The sequence below is a fragment of the Prunus avium genome, chromosome 7 (genome assembly GCF_965620075.1).
Source record: "Prunus avium chromosome 7, drPruAviu1.hap1.1, whole genome shotgun sequence".
NCBI classification, from domain to species: domain Eukaryota; kingdom Viridiplantae; phylum Streptophyta; class Magnoliopsida; order Rosales; family Rosaceae; genus Prunus; species Prunus avium.
In genome coordinates, this window is record NC_142290.1 from 35,921,068 (window position 1) to 35,947,485 (window position 26,418).

The window sequence follows — 26,418 nt, forward strand, 5'->3', positions numbered from 1 at the left end:
CTAACTAGTAATTGTAACTAACACGCCAGCTCACAGCTCACAATATACAACTAACAGCACATGGGCATAAGAGCTTTAATCATGTGGTCTGAGGTGTAGGCTAACATCCCCCCGCAAGCTAATGCTAGGAGAACTCAGCATTAGGTTGTCACGAAGATAAGAGAATTGAGAAGTGTGTAAGCCCTTAGTAAAGATATCCGCAAGTTGATTGCTGCTTGGAATATGAGATACCACCATATCACCACGAGTGACACGTTCACGAATAAAGTGGAAGTCAATTTCAATATGCTTTGTGCGTGCATGAAATACAGGGTTACAAGCAAGAGCAAGAGCTGAAATGTTATCACACCAAAGAATAGGGGGTCGATCAAGAAACAAGTGAAAATCACAGAGAAGTTGTCGAAGCCAAGACATCTCAGCCGCAGTAATCGCAAGAGCCCGATATTCTGCTTCTGTAGAAGAACGAGACACGGTGCTTTGTTTCTTGGCACACCAAGAGATGGGATTATTGCCTAGAAAAACAACATATCCAGTCGTGGAATGCCTATCATTCACATCACCGGCCTAGTCAGCGTCAGAATAGGCCTGAAGATGAACATAACCAGAAGTGGAATGAATCCCATGAGTGAGGGTACCAGCAAGATAACGTAGAACACGCTTCACAGCAGCAAAATGGGGCTCAGTCGGAGTGTGCATAAACTAACAGAGAGTGTTTACCGCAAAAGCAATATCAGGTCTGCTGAAAGTTAGATATTGAAGCCCTCCCACCAGACTTCGAAAAAGGGTAGGATCCGAGATAGGAATACCATCAAACTTGAGTAATTTTGTAGTAGGTAAGCAAGGAGTAGGACAGGGCTTGCAGTGTGTCATGCCAGCTTTAGCTAGAAGATCAGTAGCATATTTAGACTGATTCACGTGAATACCAGCAGAAGTATATTGCACCTGAAGACCCAAAAAATAGGTTAATTTGCCAAGGTCCTTCATATCAAACTCATGACCAAGAGCTGTAATGGTTTGTTGAATCAGAAGCATATTGTTCCCAGTCAAAATAATATCATCTACGTATAAAAGAAGGATGATAAGATCTCTGCCAGATGCCCGAACAAACAAGGATGTATCTGCTAAGGACTGAACAAACCCCAGTGTGAGAAGATGAGTGGTGAATCGTTCATTCTAGGCTCGAGGAGCCTGTTTGAGACCATATAAAGACTTCAACAAGCGACAAACATGGTGTGGCTGTTTGGAATCTGTAAAACCCGGTGGCTGTTGCATGTAAACTTCTTCATGAAGAATGCCATGAAGAAAAGCATTCTTAACATCCAGTTGCTTAATAGTCCAATAAAATTGAGCATCTAAAGCAAGTACCAAGCGAACAGTAGAATGCTTGACAACAGGGCTAAATGTTTCATCATAGTCTAACCAGCTTCCTGATGAAATCCCTAAGCAACAAGCCGAGCCTTGTGGCGAGAAACGGATCCATCAACATTCCTTTTCAACTTAAATACCCATTTACAGCCAACGACATTCTTAGAAGGTTGATAAGGTACTAGAGTCCAAGTCTTCTGTTTCTCAAGAGCCTGAAACTGTTCAACCATGGCTTGAGTCCATTCAGGAATCTTTGCTGCCTGAGAATAAGTATGAGGCTCCATCAAAGAAGAAGGAGCACATGATGTCTTGGCGGCTAAGAAACCCTTACGAGGTTTAAGTATACCAGACTTGGAACGAGTCTGCATAGGGTGAACATTATGAGCTGGCTCAGAGAGATCAACAACAAGATCCACAAATAACGATGCTGATGCAGCAGATGAAGATGCTGGAGACTGTGAAGATTGTTCATCTGGAATCTGATATTGTACATGCTCAATAGAACCAGGAGATCGAGAAGATTGTTCACCTTGAAGCTGATCCTGTACACGCTCAATAGAACCATTAGTAACAACTATAGGAGAAGAGCTAATAGTGTCCCTGGTATGTGGTACTGGACTGTGTAAAGAAATAGGGGATACTTGGGAGTCATCAAGTCGAGATGGAAACTTAGATACTATAGGTCGAGATGAAAGAACAGACCGAGATGAAGACAAATAAGTTGTTCTGAAAGGAAAAGAATCTTCATCAAAAATAACATGACGAGATATATAAATGCGATCATTATGAGGCTGCAGACATAGATACCCCTTGTAATCTAAAGCATACCCCAAAAACACACACTGTTCAGACCTAGGTTGCACCTTAAATTGGTTGTAAGGACGTAAAAGCGGATAACAAGCACACCCAAAGACCTTCAAGTTTGTAAGATTTGGTTCCTTATGAAACAGCTTAGAATATGGAGATTCCATATTGAGAGCTCTGCAAGGCATTCTATTAATCAGATAGTTGGAGGTAGCTAAAGCATGAAACAAATACTTAGAAGGAAGAGCAGCAGTGGTTAAGAGAGTAATGGCAGTCTCCACTAAATGTCGATGCTTTCTTTCTGCCCTACCATTTTGTTCAGGGGTATATGGACAAGACTTATGGTGAACAATACCCTTGGAACTAAGATAGATTTGAAACTCCTTGCTAACGTATTCACCCCCACCATCACTTTGAAAATTCTTAACAGTTGCAGCAAATTGAGTCTCAACATAAGCAACAAAATGAACAAAGGAAGAGAAGCAATCTGACTTCTTTATTAATGGAAACAACCAACAAAATTTGGTACACTCATCAAGAAATATGACATAGTATTTATGACCATGAAGGGATGGATAAGGAGTAGGACCCCAAACATCGGAGTGTATCACCTCAAAGGGAATTTGAGATACAATATGATTTGAAGAAAAAGGTTGTTTACACATCTTGCCTTGCAAGCAGTGGCTACAAATTTGAGAAGAACTAGAGGATAGAGGTATATGAATCTTAGCTAACATAGAGGTAGTTATTTCATTAGATGGATGGCCTAGTCGATAATGCCAAAGGGTATGACTAACTTTCTGTCCGTGAAAAGCAGCCATAGGTGGTAAGGTAGGAAGTGTCCTTGTTGGGAGAGGATAAAGACCATTAAGACACTTTCCGTGATACAGAATTCTCCCCTTCAAATCCTGTATTTGGAACCAGAAGGCATTATAAAGAAGTTGGCAATTATTGTCAAGGCAAAAACGATGCACAGATAGGAGATTAGTAGCAAGGTGTGGAACATGTAAAACCTCAGGCAAAGAAAAGACTTTATGACCAGACACAAGAGAAGAACTACCAATATGAGCTATGTCCAGTCCAGTACCATTACCTATGGTGACATTATCCTTGGTGGTTGACGGTGTAACATTAGAAAGAAGTCGCAGATCAGATGTCATGTGATTGGTTGCCCCACTGTCTGTCAACCAAATATTAGGATTAGTGAATTGACCAGTAGAAGTGGCAGTAAGAGCAGTGAAAGCTGGTGAAGGAGGCGAGCCTTGATAGGAATAATTGTGGCGATGTGGACAATTTGGAGCAGTATGCCCAAACTGTAGGCACAGTTGACAAGTCTCATGATTTGGTGAAGAAGAAACTGAGAGAGGTGGAGCGGTGGGTGAAGGAGATAAGATACCAGGACTTGGATTTGGTGGAACAAAGTATTGAGTCGAATTGGGACCAGAACTATGACTCCAAGAACCATTACAATTAAGCCACTGACCACCATTGTTCATTGGACCAAAATTACCATTGCTCCATTGGCCAAAATTACCATTGTTCCACTAGCCAGAACCATTGTTCCACTGACCACCATGGTGCCACTGACCAGAATTAGGTGGACCATTCCAATAACCATTATTACCACCAGCATGCCAAGAACCTCCTCGACCACCATTATTCCAAGAGCGGCCACGAGACCAAGAACCACGACCACGATAATTCGGCCAATGAGGGGAACCATTAACACCTTGCCAATTGGGATGACCACCTCCACGATCGGTGGAATAAGCAGCCGAGTTATCACCGTGAGCAACAGGCGGTGATGATGAAGAATTTCCTTTTTGAGCAACCATTGCTGTCATGATTGAGGGAGAAAATGACTTAGAAGCTGCATCTAAGTCACTTTCTTCTTCAAGAAGAAGATCACGCAACTCTACCAGAGTAACACGCACTGGTCTGGCACGAATATGTGATTTGAAATGATTATACTCTACTGGAAGACCTTTGAGAATAATCAGAATCATATCAGACTCAGATATAGAATGACCAGCTGCTGACAATTGTTGACGAGCCGCACGAATTTTCTTCCAGTAAACATCAACAGAGTCAGTACCTTTCTGCATTCCATGGAGAGTGTTCTAAAGGTGCATGACTTTGAGCTCAGAGATCGAAGAGTAACGATCTTTCAAAGTGCTCCATGCCTCTACGGCAGATCGACAATTGATCATTTCAGAAAATGCATCATCATACAAACTTGCAGCAATCAAATTCAAGATCGCAGTGTCCATTGCATCCCATTCCAGAGAAACCTCTTCATCAGACACATCCGGAGCAATAGCCGTACCATCGAGAAAATCAAAGAGACGATGGACCTTGAGAAATTTCTCAACCTGATAACTCCATTGAACATAATTTGTCTCGTCGAGCTTCAATGTGACGTAATTGCAGGCATTGCGAAGTAAGTCAACCGGAGTTACAGAACTTTTCACCATTTGCCCAAAAATTAGGGTTCACAGAAATTGAAATTGAAATTGAACTTGAGAAAGCAGGTACAGAGGAATCAATTGCAAGAAACAAAGACGAGATCGAACAGAAGAAACCAAATCGAAGCAAACATAGACAAAAGAGCAGCGAAGTTGAGAAGAAAGCCAGAAAATCGCATAGAGAAACGAAGCAGAGTAAGGATCGAAGAACTGAGCAGTGGAAGAAAAGAGAAAGAGAATCAGAGAGGAAGCTGTTCGGTTCATTTTTATACATAATTTTTCATGTTATTCACCCACTATTTTGAGTTAGTTCTTGACATTTTATAGCTTTTTACTTCCTTTTTGTGTTTTCTTAGATTTTAACTTGGTTGGAATGAAAATGAGCTAAAAGTGCATTATTAGTTATAAATTCTGTTTTTGTTCATTTTCGTAGGTGAACTTCTTGGCCTGGGATCAACATGCTCTGGTGCTCGGATGAGGTCATGATCTTCATGAGATTTGTTCCAATGGATGTTAACTACAACATATCCAAATTTGAGCTCCATTGGACAAGTATTGCCTATCCAACCAATCCAGCATGTTACCACAGCTCTGGAAATCCGGATTTGGCCAGCTTTTACCTCCTTTGTGTCATCTTAATTTCTTGTTACCATAACTCTTGGTAACAAGGAATTACCTTTGTAAAAGAGATATTTTCTGAAGTATTTGGCATCTTTGTGAGTCAATGCTTCATAATGGCAAGGGGACAATGGGCAAAAGCTTTAGAGAAAGAATGAGTTTTATATTAAAAGTGTGAGTAGGAAAATATGGGAAAAGGAGCAAAAGCAATTGGCAATCAGATATGGAGGGAGCCTTTGAACGTGGAAAGCAATTCAATTCTGAATTCTACAGATTGAGAGCAGATTTTGGAGAGTTTTTGGAGCTTGGAGAAAGCCAAGGTGCAGCCAAGAAAAGTGGAGAAGAAGACTTCCACCATTGATGATCTTGAAGCTTTCATCATTTTCTGAAAATCTGTAAACTCTTTCTAATTTCATTTTGAGTTTGTATTTGAAATAAGTATGAGCAACTAAACTCTATAGCTAGGGCTTAGGTTGAAGCCCTAAACATGATTACCTTATTGTTTTGATGCTTGAGTGTATGAATTTCTAGATATTGTTGATGATTTCCAATTCACCAAATTAATCTATCCTTGATGTGTGTTTTTCCTTGGTTGGCCATCTTTGAAAGCATGCTTCTTGAGATTGTTGGGATTATGTGTATCTTCATGTTATCCTAAGCAATAAATGGATGAAGTAAGAATCATCCATGTGAATTGGTTTCTTGAATACCTAATGTAAACACCATGCTATTAGGATTCTTGTGATGTTCATATTCTCTTTGAACTTAATGGGTTCTCCTTGTAATTGAATCGAAGTACGAATCATACCTAGGTTCGGTTATGGGGAGGGCACAAGTATTGTAGCACGAACCATGCACTTTACGTATATTAGAGAGAATCAATGCGTCTTGAGCCACGACCCATGGTCTTGATTGCGAACATTTTCATCAACACATTTAGAGTTCATCACTTGAGTATTCATGAACTTTGGTAGAATTGTTTAGGGTGGATTCTGAAACCCTAGTGTTTGTTACATTTTAATTTCACAATTTGATAATTCATCTCTGCCTTTCTCATTTAAATTCAAAGTCCATTTACTTTCATGCAATAGAAATAGGTCACTTGAAACAAATCAAACCCCCCCCCCCCCAATGTGTGTGTGAGTTGTGTGTTCGACACGTGGTGTGTCTTTATTACTGAATTTTATTTGTTTCCGTAATTGTTTTGGACTTTTGGTCTGCGCAGTGTTCTTCCATTTTCTGTGCTGATTCCAACCGTATAAAGAACGTGAAATTTGGATAAACGGTTGGAAAGTTATAGGCAAAACACTGGACAGAGGTCGAAACTGGAAAAACAGAGAAACGAATCTGCCCAAAAACGACCGGTCGTTACTGTTCAGAGACCGGTCGCATATGAATCTGCCCAAAAACGACCGGTCGTTACTGTTCACAGGTGATAAATGGGTGATAAAAGGGTGATAGAAAGTGTTGTTTCTGTTTTTCTTTGGTTTCTTTTGTTGTTTCATTTCTTTTACATTTCTTTACTCATTTTTAGTTTCCAATTTGCATTTGTGCATTTGTGGTGTGTTAAATTAGTGTTCTTTACGTACTCAAACTAAAACTTATAGGAAGCCGACAAGTTCTTCGTGGGATCGACCCCGTACTTACATAATCTATACTTTAATAGATTCGTGCACTTGCGGGTATTTTTAATTGGTTGTTTGCACATTAATTTGTGTCCTCTTAGGAATGCAACAGAAGCTCTGATACCATGAAAGCTTTCCTCTAGGACTCCATTAAAGAGCTCAATCAAGCTTGGAAATCACAGAAGGTAGAAGAGAGAGTGAGAGAGTTCGAGAGAGATATTTGATATTGAAGGAATGGTTTTCATTATTATTCCAAAGTAATAGTAACAGCTTATATATACACGCAAATCAGTTCAGCTTTAATTAACACTAACCAGCTGATTAACTTAACAACCTGCTAACTAACTAGTAATTGTAACTAACACGCCAGCTCACAGCTCACAATATACAACTAACAGCACATGGGCATAAGAGCTTTAATCAGGTGGTCTGAGGTGTAGGCTAACAATGTCTACATTCTTCAAAAGTAAGATCAACCTCAATACTCATGTACAATATGAACCTGCAAACCTAGTTGTTATGGCTATGGAACAGACATATATGCAGCTGGCAAAAAGAATATCGAAGAAGCTTCAATTCAAACGCAAGATGCAAATGATAAATCCGGAGATAGATTTGTGGTTATTCAAAAATTCACTCCCCAAGGATATGAAATTAGTGGCGATGGAAAGTGTACGGCAAAAACTTGAAGAAAACAAAGATGTTGATATGGAGAATATCTTTTCTATTCTTCCCTCTGTCTGCCGCGCAAATCTCACGGCCTGGAGTTCCGGGCCGAGGGGATGTGCGTTGACACGCGGTTTCCTGCTTTTGGGTGCGGTGCGGTTGTGCGCGGCCGTGCCAGCACGGTCTACCGTGCGTCGAGATGTTGATGAGTGTAGGATGGATAAGTGGTGCGCCTGTTTGAACTCGTCTTCTAATCAAACGATTGTAGCCGAGAGAGGAACTAGTCTCGGTTGTTAGGTTCACGGCCAGAACTACAAGGCCGTTGAGTGATGGTGTCGATGGTGGGTTTTGGGCGGTGCTCCGGCGCGTCGCTCAGGGAGCGACGGTCGTATGATATATGGGGTGAGGGAACGAACAACAGAGATGGTGCTCCGGCGCCGTGAAAATCAAGGGTCGTATGATATATTGATGAATGAATTTTCCTTACAGTCTAACACTACTCCTAGGAAAGCAAGTAAAGATATTGAAAGTGCATTACAGGAAAAAATAAGTTGCTCCGTGGGAGGCTTTGGTTTGGTGTTTGAACCCGTTGAATGTAGCTCGAGCCTTGTATTTATAGGAAGAGTTCCTGGATGAGTAATCGAGGCTGAATTTACGCATAGTGGAGTCTGATTAGCGCAAGTGGGTGTCCAATCGACATTTGGGATCGTGAAGCATGGTGGTGTGACCCCATAAATCCTGGTGAATCTCGGCCGCTGCCCTAATCGTGGTTTCTGCGCAGATGGCCGTGGAGACGCATTTATTGCTCTGATAGCTGGTGACCTAATCTCTCAAGCTGCAAGAATTCTTGTGAGAATGTCTACGTCTAATCACTCTGTCTTCTGTCGCCACAACCTGACTTCAGTCACTTCCCACCTTCCCTCATGCATTAAATGCTTATTTGTGGCCAGTGGGTTTGCTGCATTAAACAGGCGCTACTTCATTAAATGAAGCATGGGTTTGCTAAAGACGGTAAAGACATAAAAGACGTGTCATATACGCCGCCTCTGCTTGGTTTTGCTAAAGACGGTAAAGTTCTTCTGGATTTGCCTATCAACAAGTTAACCAAAAAAATACATCCAAAAACCATAACGAGATGTTTATATCTAATATTTGTAGGTGGCAATGCTTGAAAATATGAATGAATAAGTCCTCAAAGCAATTTGTGAGCATCTTAAGCCTGTGACCTACTCTGAGGATGCTTATATCGTTCGTGAGGGGGAGCCCCTTGACAAGATGCTCTTCATCATGTAAGGCATCGCATGGACCTACACAACTAGTTCTAATCCCAAGATTAGCGAAAGTATTACTAGTGGTTCCTCAAGCATTAAGTGCCTCGAGAGAGGTGATTTCTATGAAGAAGAACTTATATATTGGGCTTCAAAACTTCATTCTCTGACTTTCCCATCTCAAGATATGTCAAGTCCATGGGAGGGTTTTTGAGAATTTTCGAAATATTTTTGAAATCTACTTCATGCATTGAGAATTCTTGACAGCTTATTCTTGTTTTGCATTTCTATTGTATGGGGTCTACATTTTTCCAAAATGAGATTTTGAAATATGCATACATACATTACATCATTTATATCTAGGACATATTCTAGGATTAATTTCTTCAAGAATGGTTTCTTGAAGAAATTGATCTTTTGTTTTGTTGAATCTAAAGTTCATTGATCTGTTACTATCTGGAGCTGAGTTGAGGTGCCATGGTATGAAGAAGCTAATGGACTAGCTGCCACTTACATAAAGGACATGCTACTAGCTCAACTAAGTTTGAGAAGAATGTTGCACATAGAGGTAGTGCTCATTTCCTAAATAGACCTAGGATTCCTTGAGCTTGTGATTACTTTTTCTCTAAGAATTTTCTTGACTTAGTGGATTGCCTGGTCAGACTGAGGACTCCAATTTTTCCCAATGGTGGGTTTCTAGGTGAACATTTCTGGTGTATTGTTCTTGATTTTATGACTAGCCATACTGTATCTATTATCTTTGTTATGCTATGCTGAATGTCCACACACCTTTCACTCTAGTTGTTACTAGCACAAGGGATGCCTAGATTGACGAGTCCTTCTGAGTACCTAGGTTGTCAAATAGTTCTCTTTTAGGCTTGTATGTTCTAATATTTGATTTGTGGTGAGCCTGTGATGTGCTTGTTTGTTCATAGGTCTATGACTAGTAGTTGACTAGTCATTTGTTACTAGGAACAATTATTCATTGTTGTTATGGACCTGTCCACTAGAGTTTTAATTTACCCCCTTTACTTAAATACCAATTTCACACTCCCCTGTGAAAATTAGCCAACAATAATGCTACATTCTTTTCTTTCATACATCTTTAATGTATTTTTGCTTCCACAATGATATATGGTCGAGTTTGATCTTGAACACCTAACAAGAAAATGTAGAAACTTGAGGCAGAAAAATGGAGGAACAATAAAGAGACAATTCAAGCCATAAGTTCTAAATGTAGTAATCAATTGATTAATTGATCTCTCATGAATGACTTTCTTGATGCTTCAATCAGATCATAGGTACGTGTAAGAGTGTGAAGTACATATATTCTATCTTTTTTATTTTTTTGCTCTTGTCATGTGATTTTGTTTATATTTTTTGGAAATTATTTGGTTGAAGTAAAGTATGTTGGTGTTGACTTGCACACCAAGAGAAATTTTCAAGAGTTAATATTACACTGTCACTTAGTGTTACTGATTAATGTATTATTATATGAATGAGAAACTTAGTTTATATATATGAAACCTAGGATATAATATTAATGAATAAATTCACGTGCTATAATTTATAAAATAGATTAGTAAGAGCATCTGCAATGGACTCCCTAAATAATCTCCTTAGACAAATTTTAGGGAGGAATTGGAAAAATACAACTTCAAACCATGCTCCCTATCCACCTCCTAAAATAGGGAGACATAGTATAAATAAATATTCACATATATTATAACACATGTACAAGATGTACCACATGGTCGTACTACCGTAGTATTTTATAATCAGTCCTGTAGGAGCTCCTAAATCTAAGGAGAGAGAAAAGATTAGTGGCTCCCTATAATTTAATGATGCTTTGTTTTATGAATATTTTAACCTTTTAATTAATGCTTTTTTTTATTTTATTTATTTTATAGAGATGGACCATTTATATTGAATTAAATAATCATTATAGTATTTATGACTCCCTAAACTAGGGAGTATGATTGGAGTTGAAATTATGTAGAGAGCTCCTAAAATAGCTTTTGTGAGTTTTTAGCTAAATTTTAACTAAAAAATAGGGAGCATGATTGTAGATGCTCTAACATGATATAAGATTACAATGGGCTCCTAAATTAATTTTTTAGACAAATTTTATGGAGGAATTGAATAAACACAACTCCAACCATGCTCCCTATCCACTTCCTAAAATAGGGAGACCTGGAACTCCTAAATCTGAAGATAGAGAAAGAACTCTTAGTGGCTCCGAATACTATTTATTTTAATAGGGTTTTAAACATTTATTTAAGTATTTTATGTTATTATTGTTTGTCTTCACTTTATTCTAAAACTGAATTTAAGAAGAATTAAAGCATTTATGACTGCCTAAACTAGCTAATGAGTATGGTTGAAGTTGAAATTTTTTAGGGAGTTCTTAAAATATGTGTCAAGTGTTTTTAGCTAAATTTTAACCAAAAAATAGGAAATATGATTGTAGATGCTCTAATCAAAAGGATCAAAGGGAAACAGATTAAGGGAAAAGCCGTGGGCCCCTCTTCTATCTAACCAGTACTGCTTAACTTTTAATAAAGCACAAAACGTAGTGCTGAATAAATTCTCTCTCTTACACACACACATTTATATTGTCCACTTTCACTTCATATGTTCTTTACTTAACACCTTTTTCTTTTTCTTTTAATTTTTTTTTTAGGAAACTTCGATGGTACGAGGACTATTTTAGGTGCATACTTAATTTATTTCTGATGGACACGATTATATATATATATATATATATATATATATATATATATTTGTTAATTTGTTGTGTCTTCTTCAGTGAACTAGAACAGATTGCAAAATGGCCAGAACCAGAATTAGAACGGAGTATAAGTACTAGTGCAAAATCGACTGAACCAGAAGTAGATGTTACTAAGAAATGGATAGAATTGGAGGAAGCTCTTGTTGCACGCGGTCGTCATCACCGTTCAAAATGGGATATGACCTTCGCAATATCATCTGCATTTTGCTGTTTTCATTGATCCTTTGATCTGTTACGCTCCCGTCCTCATCGATGATAGCACGTGCTACTATTGGGACCAAAGGTTGATGTGGACATTTTTCGCCTTACGATCAGCCGCAGATTTATTTTATGCAACGGACATTTTTGTTTTCCTAAGGCGAAGTCGCGCTGAGCCATTTGGGACCTCCTGGACAAGAATTATGGGCGGTCCTCATACAAAAATTTGTAAAATGTTGAATGGCAAGAAAACACTTAGGTTTTTACGTATTCTGCCTCGCATTTGTGCTGCTCTTCCCATTCTACAGGTAAGCAATTTCGTACCTAATTAAGACGACTAAGAGAAGAGAAGCTAGCTAGCTCCTTTGGAACGTAATTATATATGTTTGTTACACAACGGTCAAATCTGAACTGTTGGTTTAAATGTGTGCAGGCAATAATACTCACTGGAAAATATACATCTGTTTATCTAATTCCAATCCAATATACCTTACGAGCTATTAGGCTCTACCAACGGCTCAATCGGAGTTCTAACATAAGGACTACAGTAAGAAGATTGCTTAAAGCTATTTTGGACTTCCTTCCCTTCATCCTTGCTGCTCATGTAAGATTCAGTCTTATCTCCCATATTTATTGTCATTTTGGTACTTTTCGAATTTTCGATGAACTATTGATTATTAACTATCTGTTTGTTGGTACTTCAGCTATTCGGAGCCTTGTGGTACATTTTTGCTGTGGATCGAAAGATAGGTTGTTGGCAGGAGAATGTCTGTAAATTTGATGGTATATGTGGTCGAGAAACACTTAATTATTTCTTCTATTGCAGTAGTTCCACTCCAGCTAACAATATGAAGTTCAATAGCTCCCTTTTACAAAAGTCATGCGCTGTACAACTTTCAGAAAATGTATCAACTTTACCTTTCGATTTTGGTATATATCTATACGCTCTCCAATCTGATATGACAAGTTCAAGATGTCTTCCAGTGAAGATGTTGCAATGTCTTTGGTGGGGCCTGCGAAATCTGAGGTTTGTTCATTGGAATTTTGTTTCGTTTTTGGTTTTTCCTTCCCACTTTGAGCTATATTTTGCTTTTCATTTTATTTTTGCAGTTCTTTTGGTTCAAACCTCCAGACCAGTTTCTTTAGGGACGAAATCATCTTTTCAATTCTGATATCTATAAGTGGCTTGGCACTGTTTTTAGTATATCTCAATGCAAGGGTGCAGGTTGGTGCATGTTTAAACAAAATATATGTATATTACTTACAAATTTTCGTATTAATTAATTATTGTGTGTATATATTTCGTGATATAATTAATTAATCAAGTCATCATGAAATTGTTTTTAAAACTAATAATTAAACAAATATGTGAAGGGGTCGCAAAAAATATTAGATCAGCTCAACTTGAGAGAGAAGATGCAAACGATATATCCACAGATAATAAACCAAATGCGTATTATGTGCCATCTCCGCTTGGCTTCACTAAAGAAAGTAAGTAGTTGGGTTCATTTGTTCTCATTCTTTCTATTAATTTGTGTTCAAATTAATTAATTGTACCTAATTAAATATACACATTGGTATGGTAGGTGCCAATGCTTAAAAGTATAGATGAGAAAATGTTACAAGCAATCTGCGAGCATCTTAAGCTAGTAACTTATGGGGAGGATATTTATATCATTCGAGAGGGGGAACCACTTCGAAAGATGTTTTTCATCACGCAAGGCACTGCATTGACCTACACAACCATTAAGGGTGGAACAAATGTTTGCAAGTGCCTCGAGAAAAGTGACTTTTATGGAGAAAAACTTCTAAATTGGGCGTTCAAATTTGGCTCATTTTCTGAGTTACCTATCTCTCCTATGACTGTTGTATCCCAAACAAAAGTTCAAGCGTTTTCTATTAGGGCCAACCACTTGAAGTCTGTTGTCGCACAATTTTGGTGGCGTTTTCAAAAGGAACTTCCTCGTTCTCAGTTGGAGCATTTCGCAGCTTCTTGCTTACAGAAATACTGGCGTCATCACATTAAATTAACTAAAATACAGGATCTAAAGAAAAGAGAGAGTAATAAGTACATGAATGAACCTACTAATAATTCTCTTAGTTTGCTTTGGATCTTGTAACACATAACAATTCTTGCCATATTGGGGTTAGGCCTTGTTTCGAGTTTTTTTAAAACTACTTTTCGTTGGCCTTCCCCTTTTTTCTATATGTTTATTGTTTTGTCTTGTTTTGGGTCTCTGCTGACCGCCGCTAGGTGTGTTTTTCATCAATGATCTTTGTTTTTTTAGTAAAATCTATAGAGAATGCGTACAGATATATAGGGCTACTTGTTTTGTGACGTATACCATATTGTTTTGGGATTTATACTAGTCTATAGAGAAAACTAGATAGAAGCCTTTGAATAATGAAAACTAGATAAAATAAAAGCCTTTAAAAAGTATCTTATGTTTTATCAGCGTAAAAAACACAAATTATCTCATGCTATTTCTTTTTCATGTTTTTGGTTACTCAAAACCTACTATGAATTTTTAATTTGTGGATTCGCTCTCGTGTTTAATTTATGGCCTTTGTGTGTGTGTGCCAATCTTCTTTTTGAGTTTCAATCAGTTCAAGTTTAACTGAAGATATTAAGAAAAAAAATATGCAAAAAACAAACAAACTTGCTGTCGTCGGCTATGATTGGAGCCATAAGTAGAGTTTTATCACAGGCCCATGGATGCATGAGGCCGCTCCTTCCTTGTGCTCAGATCATGTGAGAACGGTAAAATGAGAACATTTATATGAGAATCAATTCCAATCATCCAAAGTCATCTGAACGGCTGAAGAGAAAAGGCAAGCTTACAATACAAACGGGCACGCTGCATTTTCCCCTTAACCCACGTGTCCTGCCGCGCCTTTTCTAATCCCGCCCAATACCCCAGCCTCTGAATTCATTTTTTTCAGACTCCCTCTTGTTCATCTCAAAACGATTCTACTCTCTCAATACAATCTCCTATTTTCTTTGGTCAGAATCGATACGTTTCTTTCGAATTCCTTTTTGTTTTTTTTTGTTTTTTTAATGTTTAGTTTTTGTTTAGGATTTTAGGGCTTTGATTTTCGAGGTAAGACTACTCTTTCTTGGTACTAGTTGTGTTTGCAAAAATATAAATTGGCTTCAGTTGCTTTGTGTGTTGTGTTTTCTAGTTTCTAATTTGTTGGTGTGTAGGCATTATGATTTTGCTTGGGGTTGAATTTTTAAAATTTTTGTTTCTCTGCTATGCATTAGCTGAACTTTCATGCATTTTTCAACTGGTTCAGCTCTGCTTTACTATGCATTTGTTGTGCCATTAAGTATATATGTGTGGAGGTTGAGATTCATTGTTGTTGCTTTGCTTTTCATGCCTATTGGGTTTCTCTTCTTTTATTTTGTTATGAGCTTCATTAGTAACTTTTGTTGTGGTTGTCTAGTTTCGTATACCTTCAACATGTTAAGCTAGTAACTTTATATAAAGGTTTGCTGCTGTTTAAATATTTTTTCCTTTTTTTTTTTTTTTTTTTGCAATTGTTTGTGGTAATTTGTTGAAATGTAGATTCATAGATGTTGCACACCGTTGCTCGTATTCAGCCAAAGCAGTAGTATCGGCCAAAGCATGAGTTTCGGTCAAATCAGTAGGTTCAACCAAAACAGTAGACTCAACTGGTTCCACCGTTGCTCCCCCTTTAATCAAAATGTTTGAATTGTTGGCTTAAATGTCACGACCCGACTCCCCTAGCAAGATATTGTCCGCTTTGGGCCCCCCCTCTCTGGCCCTCACGGTTTTGTTTTTGGGAGCTCACGAGCAACTTCCCAGTGGGTCACCCATCCTGGGATTGCTCTGGCCCCCAACTCGCTTAACTTCGGAGTTCCTATGACTCCGAAGCCAGTGAGCTCCCAAAAGGCCTCGTGCTAGGAAGAGAAGTGCCCACACATTTAAAGCACTTCACCATTCCCTCCCCGAGCGATGTGGGATTGCTTACCGTTCTTGTTTCCCCAAGACACGGGTCTTACAATCCACCCCCCTTGGGGCCCAGCGTCCTCGCTGGCACACTTCCGGTCGGGGTCCGGCTCTGATACCATTCTGTCACGACCCGACTCCCCTAGCACGATATTGTCCGCTTTGGGCCCCCCTCTCTGGCCCTCACGGTTTTGTTTTTGGGAGCTCACGAGCAACTTCCCAGTGGGTTACCCATCCTGGGATTGCTCTGGCCCCCAACTCGCTTAACTTCGTAGTTCCTATGACTCCGAAGCCAGTGAGCTCCCAAAAGGCCTCGTGCTAGGAAGAGAAGTGCCCACACATTTAAAGCACTTCAACATTCCCTCCCCGAGCGATGTGGGATTGCTCACCGTTCTTGTTTCCCCAAGACACGGGTCTTACAATCCACCCCCCTTGGGGCCCAGCGTCCTCGCTGGCACACTTCCGGTCGGGGTCCGGCTCTGATACCATTCTGTCACGACCCGACTCCCCTAGCACGATATTGTCCGCTTTGCCTTACGATCAGCCGGCGATCTATTTTATGGAATGGACATTTTGGTTTTCATAAAGCGACGTCGCGACAGAGGTAATGCCAAGAAATATGGGGCCTCCTGTACAAAGTTTTTTGGCGGTTCTGATTCCAAAATTTGCAAGGTGTTGAAATTGAATGGCCAGAAATCACTTGGGTTCTTAGGCATTCTACCTCGCATTTGTGCTGCTCTTCCCATTCTACAGGTATATATAGGGGTGGGCATAAAAACCGATAAACCGACCGAACCAACCCAAACCAAACCGAAAAAGAGCGTTTTTTGACCAAACCGAAAAAGTCAAACCTGGACCTGAACCGAACCGAAGGTCCACGGTTCGGCTCTCGGTTCTAATTTTTTCAGAACCGGTGGACCTGAACCGAACCGGTAATATTTAAATATATATATATAATTTACACGTGGCCTCGTGTGATTGGTCAAAAACAGAGAAAGTGTGAGAGTGCTTGCACCAGATCCCTTACGCAATTTTTTTTTTTTTGCACCTAAGTCACACACACGCTAGTCTCTCTCTCTCTCTCTCACTCAGTCTGAGTCTTCTCTTCGTTTTTTCTTTTCGTTTTTGACCTAAGCTAAGACCAAGCGGCGCCTCACCTCACCTCTCTCTCTCTCTCTCGAGCTCGACCAGGCGACCAGCCTCAGATCTCTCTCGAGCTCGAGCTCGACCCGCCTCAGCTCTCTCTCTCTCTCTTTCGACCGCGCCGCCTTCAGCCCTGCACGCAGCGGCAGGTCAGCTTCTATTTCTCTTATCTGTTACATTTTTTCTCAGTCGCTTCTTTGCTCCGCTAACTCTCTCTTCTTATCTCGATTTTTCTATTTTTTCCCAGCGGCAGGTCACCAAATCGACATCTATTCCTTCCTCTCCTGCGATTTCTTCTGTGGGTTTCTCTCTCATATCAGTCAAAGGTGATTAAATTTATGGTTTATTCTAGCATCATCTTCCTTTGAATTTAGGGTTTATTCTAAATTAAATATATGGTTTTTTTTCTTTTAAATTAGGCTTGTCGATTTGGTGGTTGAGGTTGATGTGATGATATATTTTTTCTGTTAAGGTTTTAGCCTTTAGGGTTGTCGATTTAGGGCTGCCACCAATTAGGTTATGCTGTGTTGTGATGATTATTTGAAATTGACAAAGAAATTATGAACTGTAAGTATCATGCATTATACAAATTAGGGCTGCTAGCATTTAGGTTCTTCTGTTAAATTGTTCTAATTAGGGCTGCTACCAATTAATTTTTGTTTTATGAAATTAGGTTCTGTTTCTGCTACTGCTATTCTGTTGTTATGTTGCTGTGTTAATTATGTTTATGTTTCCTTTTGTTAAATAGGTTGTGCTACATGCTAGGTCTGTTTTGATTGGTTAGTTTCTGTTTTTATTAAAGAATAGATGGAAGAGTGATGATATATTTGCAATCTGACATAGTTTAGTTCATGCATGATACTTCAATTTTTTTGAACGAATTATGGTTAGTTACATATTAAAGATTAAGACATGCAGTTCAAATTTTGGTTTTAATTTTAGGACCTAGTTTTAGAGCAATGGGTATTTGGTTTGAATTTATGAAAGGAATGAAGCTTGTTTGTAACCTAACCCTTTTTTTGATTTCATTCACAGTTGTTTAGCATCATTGCTGCTGCTGAGCTTTGAAAGTTGGGAAAATTTTGCTTAAATGGAGGTAAATATTCGCTGCTGCTGCTAATCTATTTAAATCTATTTTTGTAATCTGTTTAAATCTGTTTAAATCTGTTTTTGTAATCTGTTTAAATCTATTTTTGTAATCTGTGTTTGTAAAATGTTTAAATCTGGTTTTGTAATATGTTTTTGTAATCTGTTTTTATAATCTGTTTTTGTAATATGTTTTTATAATCTGTTTTTATAATCTGTACTGTGTTTATAATCTGTTTGTAATTTGACTTTGGATAGGAAAATCTATTTGTAATCTGATTTTTGGATAAGATATATGTTTAGGGAGTTGTATGCATAGGAAAATCTGTTTTGACAGTTTCAATGTGTTTTTTTAAATAGGATATATGTTTTAATATGTTTATGGGTAGTAAAACTTTGTTTGGCTGTATTTAAATATGGTTTTAAATTTAATCTGTTTATGAATAGGAACCTGCTTCTAATGAGGCTCAAATGCATGGGAATGATGGTTCTCTACCTTGTAGTGATGCTGTTGTACCTCCTACAGCAGCATCACAAAATCCAACACCATCACCATTAGAACCTAGTACCGGGAAAAGGAAACCTTGTAAGAAAGAGAGTGATGTGTGGGAACACTTTGAAAAGTATGATTTGGTATTGGATTTGAAAGGGGTAGATGGGACTAAAAGAAAAGAAGTTGAAAAAAGGGCTAAGTGCAAGTATTGTAGTGCTACTTATGCTAGTGATACCAAGAAAAATGGGACTAGCAACATGTGGAAGCATCTAAACAAACAATGCTTGCAATATCCTTATAGGCACAAGGATAAGAACACACGTACGCTCGCATTTGATGCATCCAAGGGTAATGCTCTTGTTTCTAGGAATTTTAACAAAGATGATTGTTTGGATGCTTGTATTAGGATGGTGGTTCGAGATGAGCTACCTTTTAGCTTTGTGGAGGGTGAAGGGTTTAGGGAATTTTGTAGTGTTGCATGCCCACAATTTAATCCACCCTCTCGTAGAACTCTTGGAAGAAGATTTCTAGAAATGTACACAAAAATGAAGGAGAAGTTGAAAGTTGACCTTCGTTCACATAGAATATGCCTTACAACCGATACTTGGACATCGGTTCAAAATGTGAATTACATGGTGTTGACTGCCCACTTTGTGGATTTCGACTATAAAATCCATAAAAGGATCCTAAATTTTTGTGTAATTGATAGTCATAAGTGGGAGAGCATTGGGAAATTGCTTGAAAATTGTTTGGTTGATTGGGGACATGAGAAGATACTCACAATTACTGCAGATAATGCAGCTGCCAATACTAAGGCAATTGAATATGTGAGGAAGAAGATAAATGGGTGGAAAGATTCGAATAGTGTGTTAGGAGGAGTTCACATGCATATGAGGTGTAGTGCTCATATAATCAACTTGATAGTTAAGGAGGGTTTGAAGAGATTAGAAAGCTCAATTGTGGCAATCCGTAATGCGGTCAAGTTTGTGAGGTCCTCACCTTCTCGGTTGAGTTACTTCAAAATGTGTGTTGAGACCGAAAAAATAGAGTGCAAGGGGTTGGTGGTGATGGATGTGCCCACTAGGTGGAACTCCACTTATTTGATGCTTGATGCGGCATTGAAATTTCGAAAAGCTTTTGATAGAATGGGGGATGATCCCGATTCTTCCTACTTAATGTACTTCAAGGAAGATGAAGGAGATGATGAGAGAATTGAAGGCATTGAAGGAAGTGGGAAAAGGAAGGGAAAGTCTAAGACTAATAAGAGGGTGGGTCCACCTATTGATGAAGATTGGGAAAAAGCCGTGACATTTGTGATGTTTTTGAAGACCTTCTATGATGTTACTTTGAAAATTTCAGCTTCTTTGCATCCAACATCACACTCAACCTTCCATGACTTGCTTGCCATAGATGGGGAGATTCGGGAGTTGTATAGATATGATGTTACAATTCCTATTGAAGAACGGACAGCCATGGATACTCTTTTAAATGATATGACAGCATCAATGAAGAAGAAATATGATAAATATTGGGGTGAACTTCATAAAGTGAACTCATTTTTTATGATAGGAGTTGTGATTGACCCCCGATTCAAGCTTCGCAATTTGAAGCACATCTTTGAAGAAATATTTGAAAATGATCCTACTTGTGATAGATTGGTGGCTCAAAAGACAAATGAGGTGAAACAACTTCTTATGAATATGTATGAAGTGTATAAGCCTAGTAGCAACAATATGGGTGCTACTAGTACTACCAATGAGAGTGGTGGTAGTACTAACAATGAAACCGACTCTTCTTTGGTTTTTGGAGGTCGTAAAAGAAAAACCATGATGGAAAAGTGGAAAAAAATTCAACAAGAGAGTGAGAATGTGGTTATAACACATGAAGTGGATAGGTACTTGTTGGATCCACTTGAATCCATTGATGAGGAGTTTGATATACTAGGGTGGTGGAGAATAAATGGGCTCAAGTATCCTACTTTGGCATCAATTGCAAAGGATGTGCTTGCAATCCCTACTTCCACAATAGCTTCGGAGTCTTGTTTTAGCACAAGTGGGAGAGTGATTGACTCGTTTCGAAGCTCATTGTCTCCTAGGATGGTTGAGGCTTTGATTTGCTCTCAAAATTGGATAAGGTCCGAAGATATATCTTCATTGCAATATGTGCCAACCATTGAGGAGATGGAGTTTTATGAAGCAATTGAAATGGGTAATGTTTTCATTTGTATAAGTATATTTGAATCCGATTATTTTCTCATTTTTATGTGTTCTAACTCAAATTGGTTTGATTTATTTTATTATTTTTTGTAGAAATGGGGAGTAAAACATCCACAACAAATTTGAATAAGACTCCCCCTTCTTAGTGTGATGAAGATATGTTGGAAGGTATTTTTCTTGCATCTTGTTTTAATTATGATTTGTTTATGGTGAAACTTTGTGTTAATTCTTTTAAGTGTTATGTAGGTTGCTTTGTTAAGGCTTTTGGAAGAATGGAGGCAGCTGATTTTTTGCAAGGATATTATCTTTAGTTGGTGTATTTTTGTGATGGGTTGTAATATTTCATAAGTTTCATTTGAATTGCTTGCTTTATTTGTAAGTTATTTTTTGTAATGGTTTGTAAGTTTCATTTTGTAATTGCTTGCTTTTATACATTGAATTTGCATGCTTGGAATGATGGATTGCTTTTATACATTGAATTTGCATGCTTGGAATGATGGATTTTTATAGGTTGAATTTGCATAATTTTAGGATTTGAAAGAGAGGTGAAAATGTGATTTGGGCTTGTTAATAAGAACTTATTAGGTTTTGGAAATTTGACAACAAAAAAGGGTTTTGGCTGAAAGATAATTCGATTTGGGCTTTTTTTTGGCTGAAATTAAATATAATTTGGGCTTTTGAGAATATAAAATTGGGCCCAAGCCCAAACCGATCAAAAGGCAGAACCGACCCGAGACCCGAGCCCATTTCCAGTTTGGCTCAATTTCGGATTTTCACCTGGACCCGACCCGATCCGAGAACCGAAGTCACCATCGATTCAGCTCCACGGGTCGGCCAAATCTGGACCCGACCCGAACCGTGCCCAGGCCTAGGTATATAAGATCGTACTTCTTCCACGTAATTAAATATCTTATCCTGAAAATAATATAATTAAAAAAAATTATTAGTCATGCCGCCCTGTCAAAAACTGGAATATTACCTTGTCTACACTTGGCAGCATACATAAACATTATCTTTATATGTTAATAATGATTTAATATTGGTTACACAGTAATCAAATTTTAACTGTTGGCTTTAAATGTGTCCAGGCAATCATACTCACTGGACAACTGACAAACTTTGGTAACATATACGGTTATCTTTTTTATCTAATTCCAATCCAATATACTTTACGGGCTTATAATCTCTACCGATGGCTCGATCGGCATGCTAAAATAAAAACCGCAGTAAAAAGATTTCTTAAATCTACTATGGACTTCCTTCCATTCATCCTTGCTGCTCATGTAAGTTTCAATCTTATCTTCCACGTTTGAAGAAAAAAATAATCAACTTGTTCTTAATTTGCATTTAACCTCCATGAAGTTTGCTTTAATTAATGTTAATTATGTTTAGTTACTTGCTGAAACCTTGAGAATCATAATATTATATTTTCAATGAACTATATATTGATTATGAACTATGTGCTTGTCGCTCATTTTCAGCTATTCGGAGCCTTGTGGTACTATTTTGCTGTGGACCGAAAGATAGTTTGTTGGAAGGAGCATACTTGTAAATTCAATCAAATGTGTGGTAGTGAAATGCTTCATCATTTATTCTATTGCAAAGGATTTAAAAATCCAAGAAATCTATCCGAGTTACTCAATAAAATGGGCTATAATAAGATGTTCAATATCTCGCATTTACGGGAGTCGTGCGCTGTACAACTTTCAGAAAATGTAACAACTTTACCTTTCGATTTTGGTATATATCTATACGCTTTCCAATCTAATATGACAAGCTCAAGAAATCTTCCAGTGAAGATGTTGCAATGTATTTGGTGGGGCCTGCGAAATTTGAGGTTTGTATATTTATAAAGCTTTTAAACTTTTCTTGATGATCCCCCAAAAATAAATAAATCATGTTTTGATCCCATAATTACAATTTACAAGGATGTCATAGTATTAGTAGTAGACACGTTCTTACATTTCTTTTTCTTTTTTTTTAAAAAAAAAAACCGTTCTTATATTCTAACACTACCAATTAATTTTATTTATATATAGAATTTCACGCAAAGTTCTAAACCCATCAACTCTTCCTTGTGTCGTCTAAGGAAATTTCTTTATCTTATGTCAAATTGCATCTCCACTTGAAGGGTTTAATTTTATTTAAACCTTAGAGATGCTCTAGATGAGTCAGTTTTGTTAAAAGATTATTCCTAAAGTGCCCCAAGTGTGTTCTTTCTTATTGTATGATAATTAATACCATACCTATAGAAGAACACACACTTTGAGCTAGGTAGCAGATGGAATTTTCATTATAACCTGCGATATACACTTATCAAATATATTGCTTCTTCATTTTCTTTTTGCAGTTCTTTTGGTTCAAACCTTCAGACCAGTTTCTTTAGGGACGAAATCATCTTTTCGATTGTGATCTCTATAAGTGGCTTGGCACTATTTTTAGTATATCTCAATTCAAGGGTGCAGGTTGGTGTTTAAAAAAAACTGATGTCTTTTTTTGTTTGACAAAGCGATATTCTAAACTAAATTTATGTCTTTAAAATTGAAGCTCCTTCATATAAATTTCCGTATTAATTCTTTTGTATCTATAAAATTAATAATTATATGCAGGGGTCGAAAAAAGTATCAGATCATCTTAAATTGCAACAGAAGATTGAAACGATATATGCAGACATAATAGAGAAAATGCGTAAAATGTGCTGCTTGGCTTCACTAAAGAAAGTAAGTAGTTGGGTTAATTTGCTATGATTCTTTCTATTAAACTTTGTTCAACATTATTAAATTATATATATTGGTAGGTGTCGTTGCTTGAAAGTACAGATGACAAAGTGTTACAAGCAATCTGCCAGTATCTTAAGCCGGTGACTTATGGTGAGGATGTTTATATCATTCGAGAGGGAGAACCACTCCGAAAGATGCTTTTCATCACTGGAGGCACTGCATTGACCTACACACCTATTAAGGGTGGAACAAATGTGTGCAAGTGCCTTGAGAAAAGTGATTTTTATGGAGAAGAACTTCTAAATTGGGCATTCAAATCTTGCGTATTTTCTGAGTTACCTATCTCCACTACAACTCTTATGTCCCAAACAAAAGTTGAAGCATTTTCAATTAGGGCCAACAACTTGAAGTCAATTGTCGCTCAATTTTGGTTCGATTATCGGATGGAGCTTCCTCGTTCTCAATTGGAGCATTTTGCAGCTTCTTACATACAGGCATTATGGCGGCGGCGCTGTGCAAAGGCTAAGGTAGCATGTTCTGAGGGAGCTTCCTCGTTCTCAATTGGAGCATTATGCAACTTCTTCCATGCAGGCATTCTGACGCCCCATCGTGCAAAGGCTAAGGGCCGAACTGGATGGGACAAACTTACATTAAATTAGCCAAAACTACGACATCCATAAAAAAGAGTGTAATAAGCACATAAACCAACTACTCTTTTTTTTCCTTATCTTGTGTGGATATTTTGTTTGTGTTTGTGTTGTTTTGTTGTTTTCGATTGTTTACTATTTGTCGTCCTTGGTTCGTTCCCTTCGTATGTCGAGGTGTGGACTGCTTTGAATTTGTTTTGGACCTTGTAACACTCAATAATTTATTGTCGTTTAGGAATTGTGCTTTGTTTTGAGTTTTTTTAAACTGCTTTTCTTTGGCCTTGGCCCTTTTTGTATATGTACTTGTTTTGGCTTTGTACAATCCACTAGGTTTCTTGTTAAGTAATGATCTTGTGACTGAAAAAAAAAATATGGCAATTTTTACCTTTGTATAATGACTTTGCTTGCTAAAAATATTAAGTGTCTTTTGACCTCTAAGGCAATAGTTGTTGTAAGAGTGTTTTCATTTGGCTAATTTACGCAAACACTGTTTACGCAAAAACTTTAAATAGCATAACTTGCTTAAGCATAATTCAAATTCAAATTTTCTATTGGGTAAAATATCAATAATGAAGTGTACTTGTCAAAAGCACTAGCTTCTGGTCACAATTTAATTAATTATGTGATACCTTGATTTTTATCATTCATCAACTTAAATGGTTTAAAGTGGCTCTGAATATTAAAAAAGTGCCACATTAATTGGATCTAAAACATTGAGAAAATGCTGATATGGGCTTAGCCAAATTAGTTAGAGCGGATGTGCTCCCCACTCTGCACCAAAGTTCGAATCCTCCCTCTCCGTAATTTAGATTAGTTTAATATCAATTATTGCTTGTATTAAAAAAGCAAAGGTTGAGGAAATAGTTAGATGCCTTTACTATTACCCTTGTCGAATTTTGTTAAGTTCATTGCACCTTCTACATGGTTTACCAAATTGCCAATAGTAGTTGAGGGAAATTAAAAGAAAGGTCAAACACTTTAATTTGTAACTGTGACAGGTCAAGTTTTTGCGACGGTGTTTCAGTATTGGCTGCGTTTTTTGTGCCTTGCGAGGACTAATGTTTCTTTAGCGCCAAATAAACCGTTGCTAGGTGTGGGTAATCAGAGCTATAGCAACTGGTGCTGATACCGTAGCTAAAAATAAGCACACTTTCGAAATCTCATTCCCTCTTTGGAAACTAAACTAATTTCAGAAGTCACATCTTGAAATCTTATTCCTGCATATTACAGGAAAACATCTGCCAAAACATGAGAAGTTAGGATATGAAAATATAAGAGAATATGAAAATGAGAGAAGATAATTTTCTGGTTTTCAACTTGTATTCAGTTTTCATTGATTCTTCTTTTTATTACAAGCAAGCATATTTATACAAGTGGAAGTACAAGTAAGACAAAATACCTTGAGCTCCCAACCTTTGAATTCCCAAGGTCAAGCCTACCAAATTAGGCAACCAAACCATTCTTCCCTAAATTAAGGTAGGCTCCTAACCTAATTCTACCAATTCCATTAATGACTAAACTAACTAATTCATTAATGAGCTAGTAGACTAATTCAACATATGACAAATGCTAACACTCCCCCTCAAGTTGGTGCATAGATATCACCAATGCCCAACTTGCCAAGAGAGTTGTGGAAAGCTATAACAAGAGACTTCCTTCATTAATATGTCTGCATCGAGCTTCTTCTTAATAAAATGTCGATCCACTTCAACATGCCCCCTCACGTGGGACCACTACATGGTGGGCCACACGTGGAGCAAAGGCCACATTGAAGTTAATCATTTCGGTCTGTCGGTGGCAACACCAAATCCAAGTGCAGCCGGTTGGTCGGTAGATCACATAAACCATGCGAATAAGGCAAAGGCAAAGCAAAGAACACAGAAACCCTGTGAACACGGTAAGAACACAGAAACCCTGTGAACACGGCAAAGGTAAGGTAAAGGACACAGAAACCCTGTGAACACGGCAAAGATAAGGTAAAGGACACAGAAACCCTGTGAACACGGCAAGGACACAACCAAACCCTAAAATAGGGAAAGGCACGTCAAGGTAAAACCAAACCCTAAACAAAATAGGGTGTGGCAAGGTAAAGCCAAACCCTAAAAAATAGGATAAGGCAAGGGTACGGAAAGTCAAAAGCAAAGACAGGGTCAACGGGCATGACCACATCGGAAACACACCAGTAAAGGTAAGAACACGGTAGAAGCAACAACAACACTGTCCTCAACAAGAGACAACAACACTGGTAGCAGCAAGAGCAACACTGGTACCAGCAAGAGCAATATAAGGCACTGGCACCAGCAAGACAAGGCAGGGCAGACAACTGTGGCAGTAGCAAC

At 38.1% G+C, this 26,418-nt stretch overlaps 1 pseudogene; it reads left to right on the forward strand.

Moving 5' to 3' along the window:
- Window positions 1-7,324: 7,324 nt before the first annotated feature.
- LOC148293391 (cyclic nucleotide-gated ion channel 1-like) lies at window positions 7,325-13,920 on the forward strand (annotated as a pseudogene).
- The last annotated feature ends 12,498 nt before the right edge of the window (window positions 13,921-26,418 follow it).